At 44.6% G+C, this 24,992-nt stretch overlaps 2 long non-coding RNA genes across 7 annotated transcripts in view; one reads left to right on the plus strand and one right to left on the minus strand.

The window, feature by feature from the left end:
• LOC110341339 overlaps nucleotides 1-20,887 on the plus strand; it is a 58,089-nt gene extending 37,202 nt beyond the window's left edge. The window contains exon 4 of the long non-coding RNA XR_002383242.2: nucleotides 20,775-20,887. This is a non-coding gene — a long non-coding RNA (uncharacterized LOC110341339). The remainder of the gene's footprint in view (nucleotides 1-20,774) is intronic.
• LOC121133668 lies at nucleotides 18,852-23,859 on the minus strand. Of its 6 annotated transcripts, none has more exons than XR_005870621.1 (5): nucleotides 23,738-23,859; nucleotides 23,324-23,398; nucleotides 22,926-23,105; nucleotides 20,760-20,913; nucleotides 20,150-20,413 (listed from the first exon to the last, which is right to left on the minus strand). It is a non-coding gene; the product is annotated as an uncharacterized LOC121133668 (long non-coding RNA). The 6 variants fall into 6 exon arrangements; XR_005870623.1 differs by having other exon boundaries at nucleotides 23,682-23,859; XR_005870624.1 differs by lacking the exons at nucleotides 22,926-23,105; nucleotides 23,324-23,398 and adding an exon at nucleotides 18,852-19,072 and having other exon boundaries at nucleotides 20,228-20,413; nucleotides 23,738-23,850.
• Nucleotides 23,860-24,992: the final 1,133 nt, after the last annotated feature.

A 24,992-nucleotide genomic window follows, 5' to 3' on the forward strand; every position in this document is an offset into this window, starting at 1 on the left:
CAGATGAGTTTCCCCAACAACAATTTCTTTCTGTATATCATGTATTTGTGTATATTTACTGTTCATACAGATGAGTTTCCCAACAACAATTTCTTTCTGTATGTCACGTATTTGTGTATATTTACTGTTCACGGAGATGAGTTTCACAACGACAATTTCTTTCTGTGTATCACGTATTTTGGTCATATTCATCACTCCCTTTTCCCCCTTTCCTGCTAGTCTCCTTCCTCTTTCCTCTTGTGTTCTCTTGTCACGTGTCTGAATGGTTTTACATATGTGTGTAAAATACGGGGTGTCCACGGGAGAAAACACGGGATAGTATTTGTCTTCCCGAGTCTGGCCCACTCTGCTTAACTCTTGCCTCACTTTCCTCCCACGGCTAAGATAGCATTTTCAGAAGACCTTTCTTTTTCTCTCCTTTGCTTTGTTTTCAGACCAAGTTGTAAACCAAGCTTCTGTCCTGCCTGGTCCGGCAGCCGCTCTGCCCCATATAAACACACAAAGACTTATAATATTTATAAACAGATTGACTGATGGCTCAGGCTTCTTACTGGCTAGCTGTCTCTTAGTCATTAGCCCATTACTATGAATGTATGCATTTCCACATGGCCTTGGATCTCAACAGAGAATGCACAGGGAGTCCTGTCTTCCCCATAGACACATGGCTTCTCTCAGTGGCCTGTTCTCTCAGTGTCCTCTCCCCAGCATTCCCCTTGTCTGGTCACTGGACCATCAGTGTTTTATTTGTCAACCAGTAAGAGAAACATATACAGAAGAACATCCCCGTCACCAAGTCTTACTGTACATCCCAGCCTGACGCTGAACCCATGATCAGATCTTTCCTCAGCCTCCACACTGCAGGGTTACAGGTGTGCAGAACCATGCGGGGACCTCGGCCGCAATTCTAACTGCTTACTTCAACCACACCTGAATTCCTGGCCATGTATTTGTGATTATATCATTATGATTTTTTTCCTCTTGCTGATATTCCTTGTCCTTAGTCTACTTACTGCACATAAGGTGGGAGGGGAAAGATTTTCCATCCCTACAGCACGACATACTGTCCCATGCTCACACTGCTGACTCTGCTCACACTGCTCTTTTAGGTAGGAGTTTGCCACCTCCAGGAATCTTCCTGGTAGGGGTTCCTATCCTCCCCTGTGAGAAGCTGCATGTCTCTCTTTGCTATTCTCCATTGTCATTTGTATTGCACTATTTTGAATTGTTACTGCTCGCTGCGTTCTTAGAGGGCGATGTTTATGTAGATATGTGTTCGGGCGCTATGTCTTCTCTGACCTATTTCTACAGATCCTAACATAGTAGTTGAAACATGGTAGATGTCTGATAAATTTTTATGCATCAGAGAATACATAAACCTGATAATATGAACATCTTTTAACATCCTCTAATTTATAAGCCCCACAGAAATTTATTCAAGTTAATTTAATCATGAAAGGTAATCCCCTGGCATACCTAAGTGAGTAATCTAGGGCCAGGTCTTGCTTTCAGTGTAGCTTATGGCTCCTCTTCAGGAGTGTGGAGGAATCAGTTGGCGGAGGTTATACTTTAGGCTGAGTTTTCTAGGAGCAGAGACTTGGAAATTCTGGGAATTGAGAGAAACAGCACAGGGCAACAGAAAGCAAACAAAGACAGCATCTCAGCAGGAGATCAGTCACAATGTGAGTCCACTCGGGATACAGAACTGTGCGGTGAGGTTGGTTTCATAACTCAGTTATTTGTGGGAGGTCCCAATGTGTGTGTTTTGTGTGTGTGTGTGCATGTGCACGTGCGTACGCGCTTGCCCTTGCATGAACTACTGTCCTGGTGGCCACTGTTTGGTTCAGGGCCACTCTCTTGAAACGGGAATCAGGGATGCTGTACGGTAAGTGATTAGAAGCATTGGCCTAGTAAAAGTAGTCTAGGTAAAAAAAAAAAAAAAAAAAGCCGGGCGGTGGTGGCGCATGCCTTTAATCCCAGCACTCGGGAGGCAGAGGCAGGCGGATCTCTGTGAGTTTGAGGCCGGGCTGGACCGATAGCCTCCAAAACAATACAGAGAAGCCCTGTCTCATAAAAACAAAAAAAAACAAAAAAAAAAAAAAAAAAAACAGAGAAGTGGTACCTAGTCTTTGGAGCGAAGCTGTGCGTTTGGAGTTACATGGACTGAGATTCAAGGAAGATGCCTGGCCACAGGAAAATCTAGATGCTAGGGTGTCAAGATGGACAGCTCAATATCAGGTGGCAAAAGAGGAACCTGGGGATTCTATCTGGAAAATTGTCTTCTCTCTGGGTGAGGGCGTGGGCCACACCTGTCTGTCCTTCCAGACCAGCATTCCCAAGAGGACACACCGATGGCTTTACCTGTGCCATGCGGACAGACAAAAGGTTTTGATCCGTCTTTCCCTGTGCTGACTTTTTATTTCATTACTCACTTGAATGACTGGATATTTAATTCTAGATTAGATAGAAAAAGAAAGACACAATCATGGGGCATCCAGCAGGGCAAGAGATCCAATCTCAGGCAGAGAAATCCTCCCACTTCAAGATTTTCCAGTTTGGGGGTTTAGGGAAAGGGGAATTTTCAGTCTCAAATTTTGCGGTGAAATGATTCTGTGGCTTCTCTCATGAGGATCTGGGCAGAAATCTAATAATGATATAATAATAATAATAATGATAATAATAATAAACATTTTCAACAGAGAAGACATGCACAGCTTCTGTTTCTATCCTGGAGCCACAAGACATCTGTAGCATTTGACCTACCTGAAATAGGCGGGGGACATGCCACGCCGTACTCTCCTCTCTATCCTTCAGTTCCGTTTAATTAGCCCCAGGTAGCCGACCTTAACATCTCTGGCAGACGGAACATTCACACATTGTCTGAATCATTTTCTTTCACAGTTTCTTACCTCCTTCCAGCTTTGCGAAAGGTTGTAACAATCACGCATTTTAGTGGTTGCTCTATTCAGATTTCAGTTTGAACAAATGCCGGTTATAGTTTCTGAACTCGCACTAACGTCTTAGGGGGGCTACTACGGGGAGATTCCTTAATTGGGGTTCTGTTTGAGTTTAATTATTAAGGACAATGAATATAACTATTTATGAGTCCCTCCGTCATGGAAACATCTGTCGTATGTAAGCACCAGGCCATGCGCATCGCTGGCAAGTGCAGTGTGTTGAAATTTCATCCTAACAAACACTGATAAAGATCCTGCAAGGACATAAACAGTGTGCGACCAAGAAACAGGGTAAGGCATGTGCTGCTTGTCCTTGTTCCTCAGTTAAAAATACAAACTCTCATTTTCATCTATGATATTATCTAATGGGGAGTTCATTATATTATTGTGATCCTGCTGTTTGGAGATGCATTCATGCATCCTACCCCCAAACTTCCGTCCTGCATTCAGTAGGAATTTGAAGTAGTTTTTCATGCTGTCGGTACAACTATTACCAGGGTCCTTTGGGGGTGGGAGTGGGAGATCTCAGCCTGTTGTCTCCAAGTTCTTGGTCTGTCTCTGCCTCTGTCTTTGTCACTGTCTCTGCTCCAGTCTGTCTCTCTGTGTGTAAAAGATTCATTACTAAGAAAGGGCATATGCATAGCCCAAACCAAATGGAGTCCCAGGATACTAGAGAGTTTCTATGTTTATCTGCCTGACAGCTCCTGGGACACTCCTGGAACTAGGTGTGGTGACAGCATCGTGAGTGAGCATGGGCGATGTGTGGAGACTTTTGCATATTGTTGTATAAAGTTCCCTAACACACTGGGATACTTATTACCCATTTCTGCTGTTCTATAATATCAACGCCACTCCACTGATGAAAATGGATTTTGCCAATATGTTCTTGGTGAGGGCCTGGACTTTGTGCTGACTTCCTGTTCCCTGCGCTGGGAGTCTGCCTTGAACCTGTGCAGGTCTTTGTGCATGGGGCCACAGTCTCTGTGAGTTCATCCGGACATCATTCCTGCTGTGTCTGGAAGACACCGTCTGCTTCGAGTCATCGGCCGTATCTATGGGTTGTTGGGCATGCTTCCCCCATGGATTCCTGAGCCATGAGGGGAAGGGTAGGATGAAGGCAGCCCATAGGATTGAATACTCAAGGTTTCTGTTATCTGCACATCATCCAGTTGTAAGTCTCTGTGTCAATCGCCACCAACTGCAAGAAGAAGCCACCCCTAAGAGAACCGACTGATGCAGTGATCTCCGGGAACAGCAATATGTCAGAGGTGTTGTTTGTCTGCTCTGCTCATTTCGCAGAATAGTAGTGTGTTCTTTTCCAGTGCCCGTAACCTATCTAGGCTCAGGTTCACGGACTCATTAACTATATCAGGTATGGGCCTCATTTTGTGGAGCAGACCTGAAATCCAGTTTAAAAAAAAAAGTGGTTTGTTGATGGGGGAAGTCCTTCTATGTATATGTAAATAAAGCACTGTTGGCCAATAGGGAAGCAAGATAGGTGGGACTAGGAGTCGAGGAGGATTCTGGGAAATGTAGTGAAGAGAGTGGTCGTGATGTGCTCCCCGGAGGAGAGAATGCAAGTCTGGCGATTATAAAAATATATGTTGGTGATTATGGGTTAATGATTAAGTCAGAGCTAGCCGATTAGAAACCATAGCAACCGGCCAACAGCTTCATAATTAATATATCGTCTTGTGTGTTAATTGGGAACTGAAGCGGCAACAGGACCCAGGCGGGATCCCACAACAGTTAGTCCCTCACATAATATTTATGCCTGCATTGCACCAGTGAGCATGTCTTGCAGGCCGGTCACTCTTGTAGCCCGCAGGTTTTGATTGATGATTATTTTCCTTCCTTTGGTAGCACATATAATAATTTCCAGCATGGTGATGGTTAGTCAGTAGGAGTGAAGCCTCCAGCCAATCACAACTGATTTCTCCATGTCCGATGACATAAGTATGTGGTATCTTCAGTGGTGTCTACCGTCCGGCTGTGGAGATTAACCAATAGCATTGGTAATAGTTACGTTTTGATGGGTACCATCTATAGTACCCAGCTGGCCAACAACTCAAAAATATATAATCCATTTCTCATACTGGAGTTTTTATCTGGTAGCACATGGCATCCAGGTTGGGTATTCTTGCCCCCATTATATGGTGACTCCATTTAGACACTTTTATGTGTGGATATTTTAGGAAGCTCCTAGAGTAGTAGGTTTCCATGGAGCTTTTTAAAAAAGCCTTTAATGTTGACCATTCTCCCTGTGTTCCCTCTCGTCTCCTCTGCTCCTCCTCCTACCATTACCCCCATTCAGCTCATGTTCTAATTTCCCCTTTACCCCTTCATATCATTATATTTTATTTCCCCTACTTTGGAGATCCCCTCTTCCCTCCTGCTCCCCACTAGCTGCCTCATTTCTGTGTAAGCATAAAAACTAATACCCACACATAAGAGAAAGCATACAATATTTGCCTTTCTGGGTCTGGGCTGTATCCTTCAGGAAAATTGTTTCTAGCTCCATTATTTACCTGACAATTTCATAATGTCATTTTTTGTAATAGCTGAATAATATTCCATTGTGTAATTGTACCACATTTCATTATCCATTCACCAGCTAGTGGAAATATAGGTTGCTTCTAATTTCTGGATATTATGAATTGAACAGCAAAGAACATGGGGTATTTCGTATTTCTGTCACATTTTTAGTAAAAGATACCCCCTAAATCAGTTCACATGTGCTGGTCTCATCTTACTTATGTAACTTTTCTGGGCTACAGGTGTGTTTTTATATCATTTATCTGTCCTTCCCCCTTTGGATCTATGATACACATGTTTCTACACCATCAGGCAAGATCTCACAGAGGACTCCCACTCCCACTCAGATTCCTTAAGCAACATAGCTGTCATTGCCTGACACCTTCTGGTTGGAAGAAGAAAGTGCCAGGGAAAACCTTGAAGAATGGAGGCTCATGGGGTGGGCACGAGCATCTTGAAGACAGAAGGGGGGCTGCCCATGAGGACTCGCAGGAGAGAGAGGACAGCCTCTGTTGTGGAGCCCTGACCTGCTGACCTTGAGGTTTAGAAATGCTCGGAAGATGTGTGTCCTTAATTCCAATGAGATTTAAGAAATACTTTGGTCAGTTAAATTTCTATGAATGTGTCTTTAAAAAAAAGATTTATTTATTATGTACACAGTGTTCTGCCTGCATGCATGCCTATGTGACAGAAAGGGGCACCAGATCTCATTACAGATGGTTGTAGGTGCTGGGACTTGAACTGGGGTCCTCTGGAAGAGCAGCCAGTGCTCTTAACCACTGAGCCACCTCCCCAGCCCGAATGTTTCTTTTTATCTGTGCTCAACTTACATGTCTACGGAAGCCATGTTGAGTCCTTTCTGGAGAACAGAATAGGAATGATAAGCAAACGTTGAGTCCCAGCAGTCTTCGTCTTGTGTTTCTTTCTTAGCAGCAGGTAGAATACCAGTGTGTGCTATGGGACTTCAAGCATTACATTACTTTTCTAACCCGCTTTCATCTAAAACCAAAAGGAATCCATCTGTGTTCAACCTACAGCGTCTCAAGTTCCCCCAGGGCCTGGGTTTGGGATGTTGACAGCGCGGGCGATTGAGTGGAGTTACTAATGAGTTGAGATCTGGCATTATTAATTTAACAGTCATGTGATGTTGGCCCAGTTAATTAGTGGTAAAGTCTCGGTGGCTCTTACTTTAAAAGGGTGTCTTGTGCGGATACTTCTCACAGCACATCCTCAGACAGCGATGTGAAGAATCGTAGGTAGCACTGGGGTCTGGATCCACTACTCAGTCTGCTCTCCCAGAATGCTATAAACTGGGTGGCTGCCTGCTGCAGGATAGCCACTTAGCTCATAGATGGTTACCTCCTGCTGTGGATTTAGCATGTAGACGGGGCTAGCCCGGCCCCTGTGTGTGTTTTCTAAGGGCGCTTATCCCACTCACGGAGGCTTCGTAGACACGATTTAATAGCCTCTCACAGGTGCCACCAGCAAGTACCACCACACTGGGTGGCAGAATTTTAACACATAGATTTTTGAGGAAACACAGACATTTGAAGCAGCACAAAGACAATAGAAAAGTAAAACACGGAGAGAAAAAGGAAACCAGCGCAGGGCTGCTAATGATGGGAAGACCGTCGCTGGCAGCAACCGTGGCTCCCTCCGCTGGAGACTTTTCACCCAGGCCTGTGGAGAATATGCCTGAGCGACGATCCATTCGAGGGTTAAGGATGCTTGGGTACCTGTTCGTCAAACACTTCTGTATTGATCAAAGGCTGCTCCTGGGGATGGACACCCCGTACTTCCGGGGATGGAGAGCCTGTACTTCCGGGATGAACACCCCATATTTCTGGCTTGCCCCTGTCACCTGTAGTCAGACATGTGCTCGAGGCCAGAAGATGTCCACAGACAGAGGAAGTATGAACCCAGAGCGTATTTTCCCCAGGAGAACACAGCATGCCTCAAAGCCCTGCGACAAGGGTCAATCCGATTCGCCCTGAAAATGCTTGCGTGTAGAGACTGCGGACAAACACACTGCTTCCCATGCGGACTGTTTAGCTGTCTCGCTAATCTTTTCTATTGCCATTCAGTTTTCTGTAGCAGTCCCACACTGCGTGTGGTTTTGCTCCTTGTGTGTTTGTATATTTACTCCTTGTCTACGTCTCGGTCGGGTGTCTTCCGGACAACTGTCAGGAGTTTGAGAAATACGTTCTGCTCTCTGTAATTGAAATTGATACTGCTGCCTTCCCCGTGGCCTGGCATTTCAGAGGGCTGTCTTATTGTTGTTGGTGTTTGTTCATCGGGTTCCACCCCTGACAAGCACTGTTAGGTTTAAGATGATGTACAAGTCCTTTCTCCTCCCACCTGCATCAGTAACATCACAGCTATATATGCTCACAGTGAAATAAAACAATTAAATCTCCGCTCCTGGTTACCAGGGGAAGCTCTGTGGACTTTTGTCATTGTTCCCTGATATCTCCATACAGTCTAGCTAGCATTTGTCCATCTCTTACCCTGTGTCGACACCTTATTAAATGAATCAATTTGTGTGTGTGTGTGTGTGTGTATTTCTTTTCCCGCCACAAGTGAATATTTTCTTGTCCTGTGGTTAGTGAAATGGTCTTAATGTGGTGCTACACTGAAACCTAATCACAAATGGTGTATTCTAGAAGGGAGGATCTTTGGGAGGTGGCTAGATCCCGAGGGCATCGCGCTTATAAAGCCACTCATACGGTTAATAAGTGCTAGCTAGCCCTTCTGTTGCAAAGAGTAACAAGCCCTTACTAGACACACGAGCTAGAAAAAGTAAATTCCTTTTGTTTCTGTCACCCATTACTTATTTAATGTTATTATTGTGTGTGTGTGTGTGTGTGTGTGTGTGCGTGTGTGTGTGTGTGTAGGAGCCTGATGTGAGAGGGGACATTATTTAGCATGACACATGTGTGAAGGTTGGAGGTCTCTGCACTCCTAACTGAATGTGATTTGATGACTTCTGCCATCTTGAACTCCCTGCTGTGCCCTGGAACTCTGAGCTAAAGGATGCCATTCTTAGCCAAGCAACTTGAGCATCAGGGAATATTGGCGTTACCAGGGGGGTGCAACCAATCTCCATGGCTATCAAGGACAACTATACTTGGCACAAGCATACCTGTTCAGTGCATTTTACTGCTACTGTGACTACTGTCTCTATGCTTTTATTACCACTATTATCTTTTTTCCAATCTGATTTTATTATTATCTTTTTTCTTTTTTTGCATTTTTCTCTGCACTCTCCTTCCCTCCTCCCCTCTCCCCATTTCATCCCCTGCTCTGCACGCTCCCAATTTACTCAGGAGATGTTGTCTTTTTCCCCTTCCTAGGTGGATCCATGTGTGTCTCTCTTAGGGTCCTCTTTGTTACCTAGGGTCTCTGGGTGTGGCCTGTAGGCTGTTGTCCTTTGCTTTACGTCTGATATCCACTTATCATATCATATTTGTCTTTCTGGGTCTGGGTTACCTCACTCAGGATGGCCTTTTCTAGTTATTATTATTATTATTATTATTATTATTATTATTATTATTATTATTATTGCCTTTTTGTTCTTATCATTATCAGCTCCCTAGTAAGTGGTTCTCAATCCGTGGGTTGAGATCCCTTTGACAAACCTCTGTCTCCAAAAATACTTATACTACTGTTAGCATTCAGGCGTCTGCACTGGCCTGCCCTTGGGGTCCTGACAGGACACGCCCTAAGCTGCAGCCGCTAAGAGCACCACCTGTGCACATTCACTGTGTTCCCTTTTAAAATGGCTCCACCCACCTCCCCATCCTCCTCCCTCTCTCTCTCTCTCCACCTCCTTCTCTCTTTCCCTCTCTCCTTCTCTGCCCCTCTTCCTCTCTTCTGCAGCTCCTGTCCCTGTAGACCAGTCTCCCCCATTCACCTTTCCCCATTTTATGATCTTTTTCCCCAATTAAAAAAAAAAAAGAAAAGAAACAAACCTCTACTTGAACCCTGTCACATGGTGCCTTCCTTTCTCCAGCCACCTATCTTAATTATAACTACAACTTGGAACAGTAGCAAAATTCCAGTTACGAAGTAGCAATGAAGGTAATTTTATGGTTGGGGAATCGCCACACAGGAGGAACTGTGTTACAGGGTTGCAGCATCAGGAAGGTTGATTGCCACTGGAATAAGGCCTAACTGGGTGGTGGCTGTTACAGAACTCCAGGCTCAGATCCAGGGCTTCTCCTGTTTCTGTTCTCCTCCACACTGCAGCGTGAGAACTCTTAGGGAAACAGCGGACCATGTGACTAGAGCTAATTTGTGTGTATGGCTATACTTATACATATGTAAAATGCCCAAGTGTGTGTGTGTGTGTGTGTGTGTGTGTGTGTGTGCGCGCGCGCGCGCGCACACATGCTCCCATAGAACTTACGGATTTCAGTTTACGAAAAGGACTCTTTTGTTTCCACTGTGCTGATGAGACCACTTTACCTGAGGTCCCTTGCTTCGAACCCAGGCCTGTGTGAGTCTGCAGCCCACTTTCTATTAAGTCTCATGCTCTGCCTTCCTTTAAGTAGAAAAAAAAAAGCCACACACATGTGAGGAAGTTCACTGTAATTTTCATGTTAGAAAGTTTTACTGAGTGTACAACATGCTGCTCTCTGCAGGGTTCTGAGTGTTTTACAGATCTGGTTTACCTTGCGGACACAGACTTGGATTCTACCACACCTCAGTGGAAGCAAGCAAGGCCAGGCTTTTGCGTCTGGCACATTCTCGCCCCTTCCTGTGTCACACATCAGGGACGTCCCCTCTCTGCCAATCAAACCATAACTGCATCCTCCCGGTTTCCCGTACTCCATACTCCCTTCCTTCCCTCCATTTTGGCAGCTGGGTCAAATAGCAAAAGCTATGAGTTGGAGTTTATTTCAAAAGCCTGGATCCGGGAGGAAATAAGACACTTAGACACCTATGTGGGAAGCAAGGTGGAAAATGGAAAGTAGAATTTCCCAGGGTCACAAAAGATGCAGATCAGAAGAGAAACCCAAATACACAGCCTTTAAGATGCTAAAGCCCCTCTGGTGGTGGTGGCGCATGCCTTTAATCCCGGCGCTCGGGAGGCAGAGGCAGGCGGATCTCTGTGAGTTCAAGGTCAGCCTGGTCTACAGAGCGAGTTCCAGGACAGCCTCCAAAGCCACAGAGAAACCCTGCCCCAAAAAACCAAATAAATAAATAGGTAAATATAAAGAGAAAAGAAAAGGAATATTGTCTCAACAAACAAAATGTTAAAGCCTGGGGTGAGTGCGCACCTCAGGAAGCTGGGTGTGGAGTTGTGTCCTAGATGTAGTCAGTCAGTCCTGTAGAAGTGGCAGATTTTTAGTTTCCCAGCTGGGAGGCTTTATAAACTGCTGAAAGTTTTCTAGGAGACAGTTTGGTTCCATGATCAAAATGTAAACTGCTTGTCTTTGAGTCAATAATTGTAGGAATTTATTCTAAAGGAACAATCAGACAAACATGAAAATATGTATGCACAAGGAAGTTGATCGCAATTTTGTTTTTATAGTGATGAGAAATTTGAAACTGCAAACAGTAACAAACAGTGAAGGGAATAAATTATAGACTATCTATGCACCAATCAGCAATCTATATGCAAATGAGCGCTTTCCGTGTAGGCGCTGCGAAGATTCATGTTTATTAGTATATTATGTTTAAGACACGTTAAGTCTTAAAAAGTAGTCCAGATATAACTTATTTGGTGTTAATGAACTAAAAACGTGAATTGATAAAATTTCTAGAGGTCATAATACCCAATATTAAAGATGGTGGGTGTGTAGAGTCGTGGTGGTATTAAAATGATAAACTGGGTTTTACTTTGTCTTTTTCACTGTAATGAGTTATCCGATAAATTTTTTACAATTAATTTTTATTACATTTCTCCCTCCCTCTCCTCTCTCTCTCTCCTCTCTCTCTCCTCTCCTCTCTCTCTCCTCTCTCTCTCTCCTCTTTTCTCTCTCTCTCCTCTTTCCTCTCTCTCTCCTCTCCTCTCTCTCCTCTCTCCTCTCCTCTCTCTCCTCTCCTCTCTCTTTCTCTCCTCTCTCCTCTCTCCTCTACTCTCTCTCCTCTCTCTCTCCTCTCCTCTCTCTCCTCTCTTCTCTCTCTCCTCTGTCCTCTCTGTCCTCTCTCCTCTCTCTCTCCTCTACTCTCTCTCCTCTCTCTCTTTTTCTCTCCTCTCTCTCCTCTCTCCTCTCTCTCTGTTCTCCCTCTCTCTCTCCTCTCCTCTCTCTCTCCTCTCTTCTCTCTCACTCTCCTCTCTCTCTGTTCTCTATCTCTCTCCTCTCCTCTCTCTCTCTCTCTTTTTCTCTCTCTCTCTCTCTCTCTCTCTCTCTCTCTCTCTCTCTCTCTCTCTGTGTGTGTATTGGCAGTATGCAGTATGCAGGTTTTGTTGTGGGTCTCTCTCTCTTTCTGTGTGTGTGTGTGTGTGTGTGTGTTGGCAGTATGCAGTATGCAGTATGCAGGTTTTGTTGTGGGTCTCTCTCTCTTTCTGTGTGTGTGTGTGTGTGTGTGTGTGTGTATTGGCAGTATGCAGTATGCAGGTTTTGTTGTGGGTCTCTCTCTCTTTCTGTGTGTGTGTGTGTGTGTGTGTGTGTATTGGCAGGATGCGGTATGCAGGTTTTGTTGTGGGTAGATGCTGAGCCCCCTGTGGCAGCACATCTGGCAGCTACACCCTCTTGCTGTCTGATTGCTTTTCTGTTGGCTGTAGGTTCTCTGGCAAGGGTGCATTCTTTCCTCTGAAAAGTGTGTGCATATGTGGGGAGTTAGAGGACAGCTTGCTGGAGCCAGGATTTTCCTTTCACCTTGGGTGTCCTGAGGCTCAAACTCAGGCCCTCAGGCGTGACCCTGAGAAGTAACATTGGAATGAGTGTGCATTGGTTTTGTCTCCAGGGTGTGGGATGATCTGACTTGCAAGGCTCCTCCCATCCTTGTAGTCTAAGCTCCCCCCATCTGCTGTCTTTCTGCTTTCTCCAAACACCCAGGTAGCTCAACCATGCTTGTTCCAGACAAGTGGAGGTCAGGACCCAAGCACTGCCATGAGTATGTTTTGGTTTGACATCGAGCTTACCTACTTTTGAGGAGGCAGAGCTATCCGAAGGACTCTTTGTAAACTGATTTGGTGTAGGTACTTTGTGTAAGGAAGGAAAAAGGCCACCTTGAATTTAGACTGCTTTTCTCCAAGGGACATGGTTTCTGGAGTGACTTGGTATGGGGCTAATTTCCAGGCTGTAGGTGGGGAAGGAAGCACTGTAGAGCAACCTTGTTGAAATGAAGGAGGGCCAGCAACATTGTCAAAATGAAGGCAGGCCGGTGGCTCTGTGGTTAGGCTCACTGTCTTCCCTCTGTCCTGGCAGGAGGCAGAGAAATTGCTTTCACAGCTCCAGGGGAAGCCGTTGAGATGGAGTCTTGAACGTCTGTCTGGTTTTGCTTGACCCCCTTTCTTGTCAGGTAGGAGGGAGGGCAGAGCTGGCATCAGCTTGACTTAGTAGGATCTGAAGGGCGGTGTGGAGCCATACAAGTCTCTGTGACTCTTGTCAAGCAAATCCAGGAGAAAACCTTGGCCACACATGCTCTGGAGAAATGCTAAAAAAAAAAAAAAAAGAAAAAAAGGAGATCAAACAAGAGTAAACAGAAAATGAAGATTAAAGACTAGTTTCTGTCCCACCTGGTTCTACAACCATTTGACCTCAAATAAACATACATAGACTTATATTAAATATAAACTGTTTGGGCAATGGCTCAGGCTTCTTACAGGCTGGCTCTCTCTTAGTTATTAACCCATTTCTGTTAAACTGTGTATTGCCACGAGGCTGTGGCTTACCCAAAATCCGGCATGGCTCTCTGTTTCTTCTGCATCCTCTCCCCAGAATTTGCCTAGTCTGGTAGCCCCACCTATACTTCCTGTCTGGCTACTGGCCAATCTGCGTTTTACTCATCAGCCAATAAGAGAAGCATATATGCAGAAGAACATCCCCCCATCAACTAGAAGGAATTGAGGACTAGAAAGATGAAAGATTGAAATGAAGGGAAGAAAAAAAAGGAAGGTGGCTCAGGAACTCTGGAAGTTGTGCCCAAAGACTCCTCACAGGGTTTGGGAGCTTGCAGTGCCCCTCCCCCAAGTCTTGCAAGACCGGAAGTCAGGAGGACTGGGTGGAGGTTTAGCTAGGTTCTTAGATAGTCATGTGACTTGGACTAGCACTCTCCCTGCGGTGCCTCTTGAATTCTGCAGAGACGAAGCTGGAGATGAAGACGGGTTCCCTTTAGCACTGACATTCCCCCTCTCCCTCAGTGGCAGCATGAACGCACAGGACTGGGAGAGGTGCGACTCTTGGTGGCTGTCACCCACTCATTTTTCCACTTGCCTTGTTTTAGCCTTTGACCCCTAGGGTCACAACTGGAAGATGGCACTCCCCAGAAAATAATGGGACTCACCCTGGGAAGACACGAGGAAACAATTCATTTTGTTCACTTGAAGCTTGTGTTAAGGAGGTGCCTTTAGGATTTTCAGTCCAACCATGGAAATGCAGGGACCCATATTCTTTTTTGTTTTCGAGACAGGGTTTCTCTGTATTGTTTTGGAGGCTGTCCTGGAACTCTCTCTGTAGATCAGCGTGGCCTCACACTCACAGAGATCCTCCTGCCTCTGCCTCTAGAGTTCTGGACTTAAAGGCATGCACCACAAACGCCTGTGGAGAACCAGATTCTTAACCATTAGGTTTTATACTCAGTTTCCTGTCCAAGTTTCCAAGGATCCATAGAAACTCTTGTGGAACTTACTAGGGCCACAACATTTGTTCTCTCAGGACTGAGGAAAAATAAATTATAGACAGTCCTCACTTACAAATTTCTTAAGAACTATGCCACAGTGCACACTACACAGGCAGGGCATGGAGGACACGTGCATGTCACTATCACCTGGACTGTCACTGGGCATAGAACATTCCAGAACTTGCATCAACACCCATATTTCCCCCTTACCCCAGAGCATAGCTGTTTTGGTTTCCATCACTACTTGGTCTGTTTTCAAGTTTCATTTAAATGGAGTTGTCTGCACCTTGTATCTGTCTCCAGATGTCTGCTGTTCTCCACTTGACTGGGACCCCCTTGCTAACCTGCATAGACACCAGGATGTTGCTGATACATAGTGTCTGTCGTCTGCAGCCTCAGGTCCCAACCCGCTATTGTAGGGAAAAGGAACCAGTCAAAGAAACACACCCTGAGCAGAGCCAAAGAAACACACTTTGGCCCTGCAACCAGAACCAAAGAAATGTACCCTGACCCTGAAACCAGTGCCAAAGGAACACACTTTGTCCCTGGAATCAGAGTCGGTGAAAGAAATGCACCCTGGCCCTAAAATTGGAGGCAAAAGGCTAGAAAGGACCAGAGAAAGAAACACACTTTGGCCATGAAACCAGAGCCAAATCTGACCCTAACCCTGTGCAGAAAACTAACCAATCCTTGGGTAGGAGCTCTAGCCAATCTGAGCTCAGCACTGAATTTGGACCAACCCCTACCCTGGAAAAACTCCCCCCCCCTCCCGCCCCCAAGAATCCCTATATAAATCCTGTGTCTCTGTTCATGTATGTTCAGCTTGGCCATCCAGCTGCTTCCTTCCAATAAACCAGAGGCAACCCTGGGCGGACCCTGGCAGAGCGGAGTTGTTACACTCAGCTCTCTGTTCTCTGGGAGCAGAGCTGAACCGTAGCAACTTCACCCTGGAAACCTCCTGCTGGAGCAAAACTACTACACTGGGCAAACATCCCCTGCTGGAAGACCCTCTCTTTCTGGAGAAGAGCCGATACACTGGGGAAGCCTTTACCTGAGGCTGGGCTGTAAGCTGCTGAGCTTACTGCAACCTGTGGTAGTCCTTGGCTCCCGAGCTCCAGGATACCTTTCTACCTGAGCTGTGTAACACTCAGTATTCTGTGGCTCCCGAGTGCCAGAATACCTATCCCATCCCCATCAGACCGAAATGCCTACAGCTATGCCAGGCTCTAGTCACACGATCAACACTCAGAGCCAGAGAGATGGTTAGACGCTAAAATGTACAACAGTGCAATCCTAATGACCTCACGGGCCAATCCCTGGGACCCACTGAGAGCCGAGCACAGCAGTGAGCACCAGGACATGAGATGCGGAAAAGGAAGACTTCCAGAGAGAAGCAAGAAATACCCCTGCCCCAGAAAAACCTCTCTGGTGGCTTCCACACGTATGCGTGGTGGCAGAGGCTTGTGAGTAAATGCACAGAAAGAGATAAATTTAAAAAATAAAGTCATGTCAAGTTCCCATCCTCTTCAACCAACACCGCGGGCGTTAAGCAATAAATAGTGGACCCGGGCAACAGCCTGTGAAAGATAGGGTAAACAGTTCATTGGTGACTCAGGGCAATTGTGTAAAGGGGGGTAAACGATTCCTGGAGACACTTTAAATTCTTTTCTGTGTGTCTGATTTTAAGCATGGATATTAGCAGTGCTGCTTGAAATGTGGGTAAGGCGGCAGGAAGAACCTCATTTCTGAACAATGAACTAAACAAACATCTTAGGGGTTTGATTCACAAACGCTCCAGAAACACAAACAACCTGCTATTCATTATACTGCCACTAGATGGAGATCTTGAGTCAATCATGACTGACCAGCCCCACTCCCTGTCTCCTTTTCTCAGAATTTTTTTTGTTAATTTTATTTTTATTATTATTATTTTTGATTTTTGAGTGTTTTTTTTTACTAGGGTCTGACTACATATGATGCGAGCTTACGATTTTGGCATTTGGTGTTGCTGCTGAACCTTTTTCTGGGAGGGGGGGCGACAGTAATTTGGAGTGAAGTGCATTTAGTTTTAAATGTATGAGCTTAATTAATTTTTCATCTGGGGTCTCAGGAGGGTGGAAGGGCCCCCGTGTGCGGTGGCATGCTATTAATCCTGTGCTAAGTTGTGGCAGAAGTTACTAGTGCTTATTCCCACTTCCCCCACAGGGTGTGGCTAGTTGCAGTGACTGTCACTGTACCTTATAACTGATTAAAAGCGGAAATCCACGCTAGACCTTGCTGGGCAGCGGGCAGCCTCTGTGCCGGGCGCTCTTGTCTCTATAGGATAAGCCGGCTCCAGGTCTTCACTTAGGAAACACGGGCCTGCGCCTTCCGTTTTCCTTATTCCTCATTTGGAACGAAATTCCAAAGTGACTTTTAGATTCCGCCACCCACGGTGGGGGCCTCATAGAGAGCTCTCGAAAAAGGAAAAAAAAATCCGAGGCAAAGGCCTTTTCTGTTGGTGAAGGCGGCCATGCCATGGAGGAATAAAATTCCGCTGTGCTGACAGCAAGCAACCCAAGCGTCTTGCTCGCCTAGACGTTTCTAGCAAACTCAGGAGTTGGACCGCCTCGTCTGTAACGCGCTGACCGGCTACCTAGGGACAATGTGGCCATTTGGTTTTTGGCTGCTGCCTGAAATGAGTTTGAGTGTCTCGGCTCATTTTATGTGAAACACAAATAAAAGCGCACATAATAAAACATGCCATCTGGGATCAGTGCCAGCCTCCGTTCAGAGGCGGCCCAGACCTCCCTTTCTGAAAACCAAATTCCTGTTGCACACAGATAGAGGCTCCCGGACTTCCAGACCGGCTCCGACGGAGTCACGGGAAGGAAGAAAAGGAAATTGTAAACCACCAGGCACCGTGCCAGAGGAAATGCCTCTGGTGACCCAGACTGAGTGTCCTGTGGTCCCTAAGACCCCACTTCCAAGCTGCAGAGCTATCTGGGAGCGCATAACTTGAAAGCTCTGTCCCCCGCTTTCCTGTACCTTGGACGGCCTTGCAGCTTCTAGAAGCTCCGGTAATGAAGAATGCTCAGGACTTCACTTCCTTCTGCCTTCACCTGGCCTAGCCACAGTTCCTAGGCGCAGGGTGACCCCGGGGGCTCTGCCACAGAGTGGCCCTGATGGCTCATGGAGGTCTTGTCCCCCACTCTAGTTAGAGATGCAGGTCCCAGGGGCCAGCCACAGCCAAGGCAAGAGAGAGGCGGCTCTGCATGGACCGCAGTGAAAAACCATTTTCCTAAGTACGGGACATCATCCAAGAGATGTCTCAGATTTCAGACTTTGATCCCTTTTCAGCGAGAAGATTATTTTTAGTTGTTTATTTATTTTTATGTTTGCATGTCTTTTTCCTTAAGCAACAGTAAACCATGTTCGTTAGATGGAGAAATTTTCGTAAACAGACATTTCCTGGGGTGGGGGAAGTAAGATACGGTTTGGAAGCCTATCACCTATATATAAACTCAACTAATGCCTCTCTCTATATACACTCTGTGGTCGGAGGTCCACGGGTGTGTAGGTATGTGCGTCAAGGGTTTCAAGGACAGCGCCCGTTTTTACAGGGTGGCTTTAAGGCTTTTGTAGCCGCGAGGGTGTCTTCTTGATCGCCATTTCTGTGGGCTTTTAAAAGTTACAGCATCTCGGTTGACGGCTGCCTTGTATTCCACTCCAGACAATCACTTGTTTTTTGTTTGTTTGTTTTTTTTTTAAGAGTGCCCTCAATGCCCCGGCTTCATTGATGACATAAACAACACTGACAACGACACTCAGAGATTCCTAGTCCATATGCCAATAAATCCAATTTTGACAGCGGGCCGTGTGGATATTCCTTCTGCTGAGAATCATGCGTGTTTCACAGTAGTGTGTGTGTGTGTGTGTGTGTGTGTGTGTGTGCTGCGTGCATGTGCGCATGCGAGGAGGGGCAGAAATAAGCATGTGGCGAGAAAAGAAGATGCCTCCCTCTCCTTCCATGAGAAGATGTCCTGCACACACACAAGCATAAACATCCCATGTAGTACATCATTCTAAAGTAATGGAAAGAAGTTACGTGAACCCTTAAGAGTTTGGAGTTTTAATGGAAAAAAAAATACCGGGATTAGAAGACGCATGAAAATGTTTTCAAGTCTTTGTTGGGCTTGAGATGATGAGCGTTTACATAATTAATCATGAGGGGATGATTTTAGTCACAGAAATGATCATTAGTACCGCACTCAAGTTAAGTAATCTTTATGGCAATATAAAAATGCCATTTTCCCCTTAGATCTTACCAAGATCCCGCCTCTTTTTTATGCTCTTTGGCATTGCAACACTCGGTAATTGAATGCTACTTAATGAGGAAAGAAACCATCTAAGCTAATGTGTCCATGGAAATTTTCTGAAGTGCAGGCCCCAAATATCACCACCATAAATTGTGTTCGCCCAAAGCTAGGAAAAAGGGAAATTAAGTTGTGATAATTGTCGTTTGCTTTAAAAAAAAATCGCCCCACTCTTTAAATTATTAGCCTTTGTTCTTTACTGTTTTTCTTTGTAAGCGACAAAGTCTCTCTAAATGTCCCCGCCTTGCATTTTTGTCAGTTGCTCTGGCTGGGGGCTTGTCATAATTTTAAACACTCTTTGCAAACCGTAAGAATGCGAGTGGTAAGCTTTCTGGTAAACAGATGGCTCATATTTGATATGTCTTGACAGTCATGATGATACTCAGACATCCCATTTATTCATACCACAGTGCAGGTCACCGGTTAGCAGAAGTCCTGGAAAGTGGAGGAAACTTTGGTTTGCATTGGGCAATTGTTATGTCCTCACCCTGTGATGGGGGAGAGGTTTGAGATCATGTGACCTGCACTGAGTGTTGGGGGGAGGGGTGTGAGACAGCCTGCAAACCGCCATTCTCCACAGGCTGCTTCTTCTAGAAACCGAGGATATAAATGTTAAAGAGTTTGGCCTGGGGAAACACAAAGTGGTCTGGCCATCAGCTAGTCACTCCCTTTTGGAGCTAACTGATTTCTTCCAGATTCGAAGACACCAGTGGACCCTGCTGCTGAAAGGGACAGCACCAGCTACCCTCACGTTTTTGTCTCCATGACAAAATGCTTCGGGGTGAGGACAGGCTTTATTTATCTATGTGCTTTCAGCTTATTTGCTCAAATTTAACCGTGTATTCATCTAACCAAACCCCCATCAAGAACTTAGTGTGGAGACATTTGTAGTCCTAGGACCAGGGGCTTGGGACGTGGGTCTAGCTGGAACTGTTCATGTTCAGCAGGGGACCTTTCTGTTGAGATGCACATTTGACACAGGTGTCCCCTCACTACCAGTATCAGCAACACATTGAAAACAGGCCATGCTGCCTAAGCGTCATTTAATGAGGCATCTTCGCATTAAAAAAAAGCAAGCGCTGGGCTGGAGAGACGGCTCACCCGTCAAAGGCTAGGCTCACGACCAAAAGTAAAAACAAAAATAAGAAAAAGCAAGGATGTCTCTTGTGCTTTAAAAATGTCATTAATTGGTTCCAAACATGGGAAGTTGGATTTTGATCTTGGTCTATAAAGAAGGTAAGCCTTGATTTTTGACTGTGAAGCCACACTTAAACTGTAATTGAAAAGGATTATTTGTAAAATTTCAAAAGCAACTTTCTGTTTTCTTTGTGGCAGGGTTTCTCTGTTTAGCTCTGGCAGTCCTGGAACTTGCTCTGTGGACCAGGCTGGCCTTGAACTCAGAGATCCACCTGCCTCTGCCTCCCGAGTGCTGGGATTAAATATGTGGGTCATCATGCCCAACTTCAAATGCCACTCTTTAATTTTTCACCAAACTATTAACAGATAACTATATTACATTGAATTTCTTCTTTTATTGTAGAAGCCCAGATAATTGAGACAGTCTTTGTATGTTTAAAAATATGTTCTTACTTTTTTGAAATGCCAGTTTTGCTGTATAGAATAGATGAAATTCTAGCATCTTCCCTCCAGTTTGAAGCTTCTCAGAGGGACATACCCTTAAAGTCAGTGTAGATGGAGGGGAACAGGAAAGAGGCTTCCTTAGGCATTTGAGCAACTTTGGGGAAGGAAGTAGACTTGAGTTTTCTTTACTCTTTCCTGAAAAAAATGATATAGTCACAGAGATCATCAGATTTATCTTTCTGTACACATTCTGAAAACTATTCTTTTATGATCATTGTCTAGAAAAGAACATAAATGGTGTTGTCCCTATAGTAAGTAGATTTTTGCCTTCAGGTTTTAATGAGGAACATTGGATATTTTGTGCTTATTGTTTACTTATGAAAACTTCTTCAACTTCCCTATATATTATATATTTTATATGACCTACACAATATACATTACTTATATAATAAATTATTCAATATAACACAGGATATATAAAATATGTATGACATATCATATGTTAATTATATGTTATTATAATGTATATTATACACACCACCTTTTTAAATCTTAGGATGGTTGTCTCTTGAAGTCTGGTCTGTGAGGTCTTCTACCTTCGCTGCTCAAGAGGTTGATGTAGCCATTGCTAGTTCAATGTCTGCCCTGCTCGAGTGAATTTCAAGGCCAGTTGAAATACATTAGTAGGACTCCATCTAAAAAACAAAACAAGAATCCAACAGCAAAGGTCAACAGCATTAAAAAAGTCAAAGAAGACAAAATCGTAAAGACAGGACTCTGCTAAATCTCAAGTGGTGTAGCACTCTCCAAGCACGTGCAACACTCTGGGCTCAGTGACTACTAATGCCAGGAGGCAATACAATGGTAAAGGCAAAGCAAAACAAAAATAATTTCCTGAAGTTATGTCTGCTTATTTCCCCATCATTAGGAACTGGTGTATTTAAGTACTTTAATGAAGACAAGCTCTGCAGCTCGCTTGTCTTTCATTAGAGAGACTGACATAAACACACAAAGTACAGATGAGGGGCTGGAGAGATGGCTCAGTGGTTAAGGGCACTGACTGCCATTCCAGAGGACCTCAGTTCGATTCCCAGCACCCACATGGCAGCTAACAATTGTCTGTAACTCCAAGATCTGACGTCCTCACACAGACATACATGCAGGCAAAATGCCAATGTCCATAAAATAAGAACAAATACATTATTTAAAAAAAAATACAGATGAGATCTTGCTGTGTTTGATCCTGTCAAAGCCAGTGGCTCTTGCAGGCTGTGTGAATGAATGAGAAATGGCTTCTCTTGGCAATTCACGAGAGCTAAATTGTCAGTTTTCCAAAGCAAACAAATGTGTGGGATGGACTTAAAGTGATCCTCACCCCACAGCTCTGTTATGGAGGTGGTCAGAGACTAATTTTCTAAACTGACTTTGGATTTCAAACCTTCTAAGAATCCATGACATTTTCAGAAGGAGACTTGTGAGTCCAGAAGGTAGGGGACTGATATGTACATATTTGTCTGACCTGTCTGACTCCACCAAAATGCAAGACAAATGGGCTTGTTCTTTTCAGTGTGATGTACTTAGCATCGGCCAGTGAGTTTGGTACATAGCGGGGGCTTCCTAGTCTTCCTGGAATGATGGCATTGACTGGGAAAAAAATGAATAAAATTAAGAATATATTCAGAAAGGAAGGGACATGGAAATGGAGAGATGAGCCATTTCGCCAGCCCACCAGGGAAGGATATATCATTTTTTCCAGTCATGAAAGCTCCAAGGTGGGTGGGAACAATTGTGCCAAGTAGGAGCCAGGCGGGAGTGTTGCTTAGCTGTCTGATCCCTCTTCAGAAATCCTGTGGCTGCTGCTTTTCTAGCTCCATTGCTTTTCAGTTCCTCGGGGGCCTCTTTCTTCTGGTTGCCCTCTGCCTGTGTCAACATGAAGCTTGGCTTTGTGGGGAATGAGCCTAGGAGTGAGTGGTTGAGTGTGGGCATCATACAGGTCTGGGCATCCGTCCAGGACAGCCACCTTGGTATATCTGATCCCACTTATCGTAACTCAGCCTCATTTTCCCCATTTGTATATTTGGACTGATAATAATTATTCCCATCTTGTCAGGCTGCTGAGGGATTAATGAGAAGATGTCTGATATGAGCCCTAAATGAGAAAGACACTGTAGGATGGCTCATTACCGGTAGAGGGAAGGTGCCCATTATGCACTTAGCTGAGGGCTGGTTCATAAGCAGCCCTTGGTGGTAAGTTACTTTGTATTTCTTTGTGTGCCTTTTCTTTGCTTCCATAATGTTGAGCAACTGTTGAGTTACATTGTATCTCTTTGTGTGTCTTTTCTTGAGTTGAGTTACATTGTATCTCTTTGTGTGTCTTTTCTTTGTTTCCCTAGCGTTGAACAACCCTTGAGTTACATTGTATTTCTTTCTGTGTCTTTTCTTTGCTCCCTAGTGTTGAGTAACAGAACAGGAGAAAGTAGCAAAGGAGAAGGAAGGGTGCTTACCTTCCAGAAGGATGTAGGCTAGTGAGTAGGAATGTTTTAGCGGCACTGGTAATCTGTGTCCCCAGGATCTCAGAGGTTGAGTGTGTGTCATCTTAACAATGAAGTGATTGACATACAATGAACCCTCTCTAAGGTGGGCATTAAAGTACTGGGCATGTTGGCATAGTCGATTTAGTCCTGATGCTGCAGAAGACCTTCCTTACCAAAATCTGTTTCTTCTTTTGAGTTGACTTTAAAGGGCTCACATGGCATCTGCCATCATGTAACAGGCTGAATTTTGAGGTCATTGTGTACTCAGCTGCATGCGTTGTTGTCCAACCTTTGTGAAGGAGACTGTGTGGTCTCATGGCTTAAGGGGCCTTTCCACTGTGGGGGTACAACCTCTAAGAGGAAGAGGGAGAAACGCTTGAGTAGACTTTCCCATCTTAACTATTAATAGTCTATTTGAAAAAGTATAACTGTAGTAAGATAACTAAGTACAAGCAGATATCAAGTCTGCAGGCCCCCCTATATAGACCATGTGATCAGAGCAAGATTTGGATGCCTTTATGGATTGCCCTCCATGATGGCAAACGGGGATTCATTTTCTTTCCTTGCTTACCTCTGCGACTTTAAACTGAGAAAATCTCTTGACAGTCTTCATTCCTCCCTCGGCTATCATTCCGAATCCTTTACACTTGGAGTTAAAAACATTAAGATCTGCTCAGTAGCCTAACATGATTCCTAGGTATTTTGTACACAGACCTTCCCAACCCAGCACGACGGAGATTTCCTCGGGGATTTGGCCTTAGGATCAGGTTTCCCGTGGTTACGGACAGTTCTATTAAGATGCCATTCCAGCCAGTTCACCCACGGAAAGGTAAACATCTCAGTGGTAGCGAGCATGGCGATTGAATTGGGAGAGCATCGCCTTATGTGAATTTAGAATGCTTCCAGTACCCTCAACGGAAATCCATTACCTGTCACTTTCTTCTATGCACCTTCGTCTCTGCCTTAACACCTGGCAATCACTCACCAGTCTGCTTCTTCTCTCTTGCCTATCCTTGGGCTGGAGGGAAGAAGGCTCAGTGGTTGAGAGTGTCTACTGCTCATTCGGAGGACCTCACTTCCGTTCCCAGCATGCCAATGGTGGCTCACAAACTGCCTGTAATTCCCAGTTCCGGGGTCTTTGACACCCTCCTCTGGCCTCTGTGGGCTCTTGCACACACACACACACACACACACACACACACACACACACGGTGTATGTAAATGCGCACTGGCACACGTATAAATGGAAAACATTTTTTAAATTTGCTTATGCTAGAAAATTTGCGCAAATGCTCTTTGCTGTTAAGCTATACCACACCCAACTGGGAACAGCAGCAGTTGCAGCGACAACTAAATGTTCATTAAACACCAGGCTCAAAAAGATGAGTTGCTAAAGAAGAAAAGCTATCTTGTTTTAGTTACCCATTTCCGTATGGTAAGGAGTTAAACTGCACACACTGGCCATCATGGATAGAGCTGGACAAACATGTTTTAGTGTCTATCAGCTGGCACATGCCAAGAGGCAAAGGAACCGTTTCCCTTATACATTTTAGGGCTGTATTCTGTTCAATTTGGAATGGCATTCTGGAAGGAAAGGGGGGCAACTCCCAGGATTATGTGCGAGCCACTTGCCTTCTCTTGTCAGAGCAGAATGCTAACATAATTCTTTCCTTTTAATAAAGTGAACTATTAAAATTATTTCTTTCCTGAATGATGGCTGAAACAGATGTATTTTAATCTACAGGGCATGGCAAATGAAATTTACATGTCACAGAGGTCTTTCTGGTTAATAAATGTTTTAAATAGAAAGTGCTAAGCTAAATAAATATGAAACTATGCTGCTTTGCATAGGATTAAAAAAGTGAAATTGGAGGTCTTTCTCTCTGCCAAAGAATTGATTAATAAGGTGAAGGGATTTTACACTATCAAGATCAGTCTTCTAGAATATCATGAAAATGCTGCCTTGCTGTATGTCTATAAAGCAAAACAAAACTGCAACATGTATTTCAGTACATCGACTGCATAGGTAACTAAGTTGCTTTCTGGTGCTCATATTCACCAATACTGTCATATTTCCTCCATTCCCTAAATAAATAAATAAAATCTATCTTCAAAGCTCACCTCCAAACATTCACAAAGTTTGCTTTAAATCACAAGAGATTATGTCAACCTAGATACTGTTTATGACTGTAAGCAAATCTGTAAGCAAATGTCTATAATTGAAAATTAAGAAATTATAT

Source organism: Mesocricetus auratus, unplaced genomic scaffold (genome assembly GCF_017639785.1).
Source record: "Mesocricetus auratus isolate SY011 unplaced genomic scaffold, BCM_Maur_2.0 Super-Scaffold_100023, whole genome shotgun sequence".
NCBI lineage: Eukaryota > Metazoa > Chordata > Mammalia > Rodentia > Cricetidae > Mesocricetus > Mesocricetus auratus.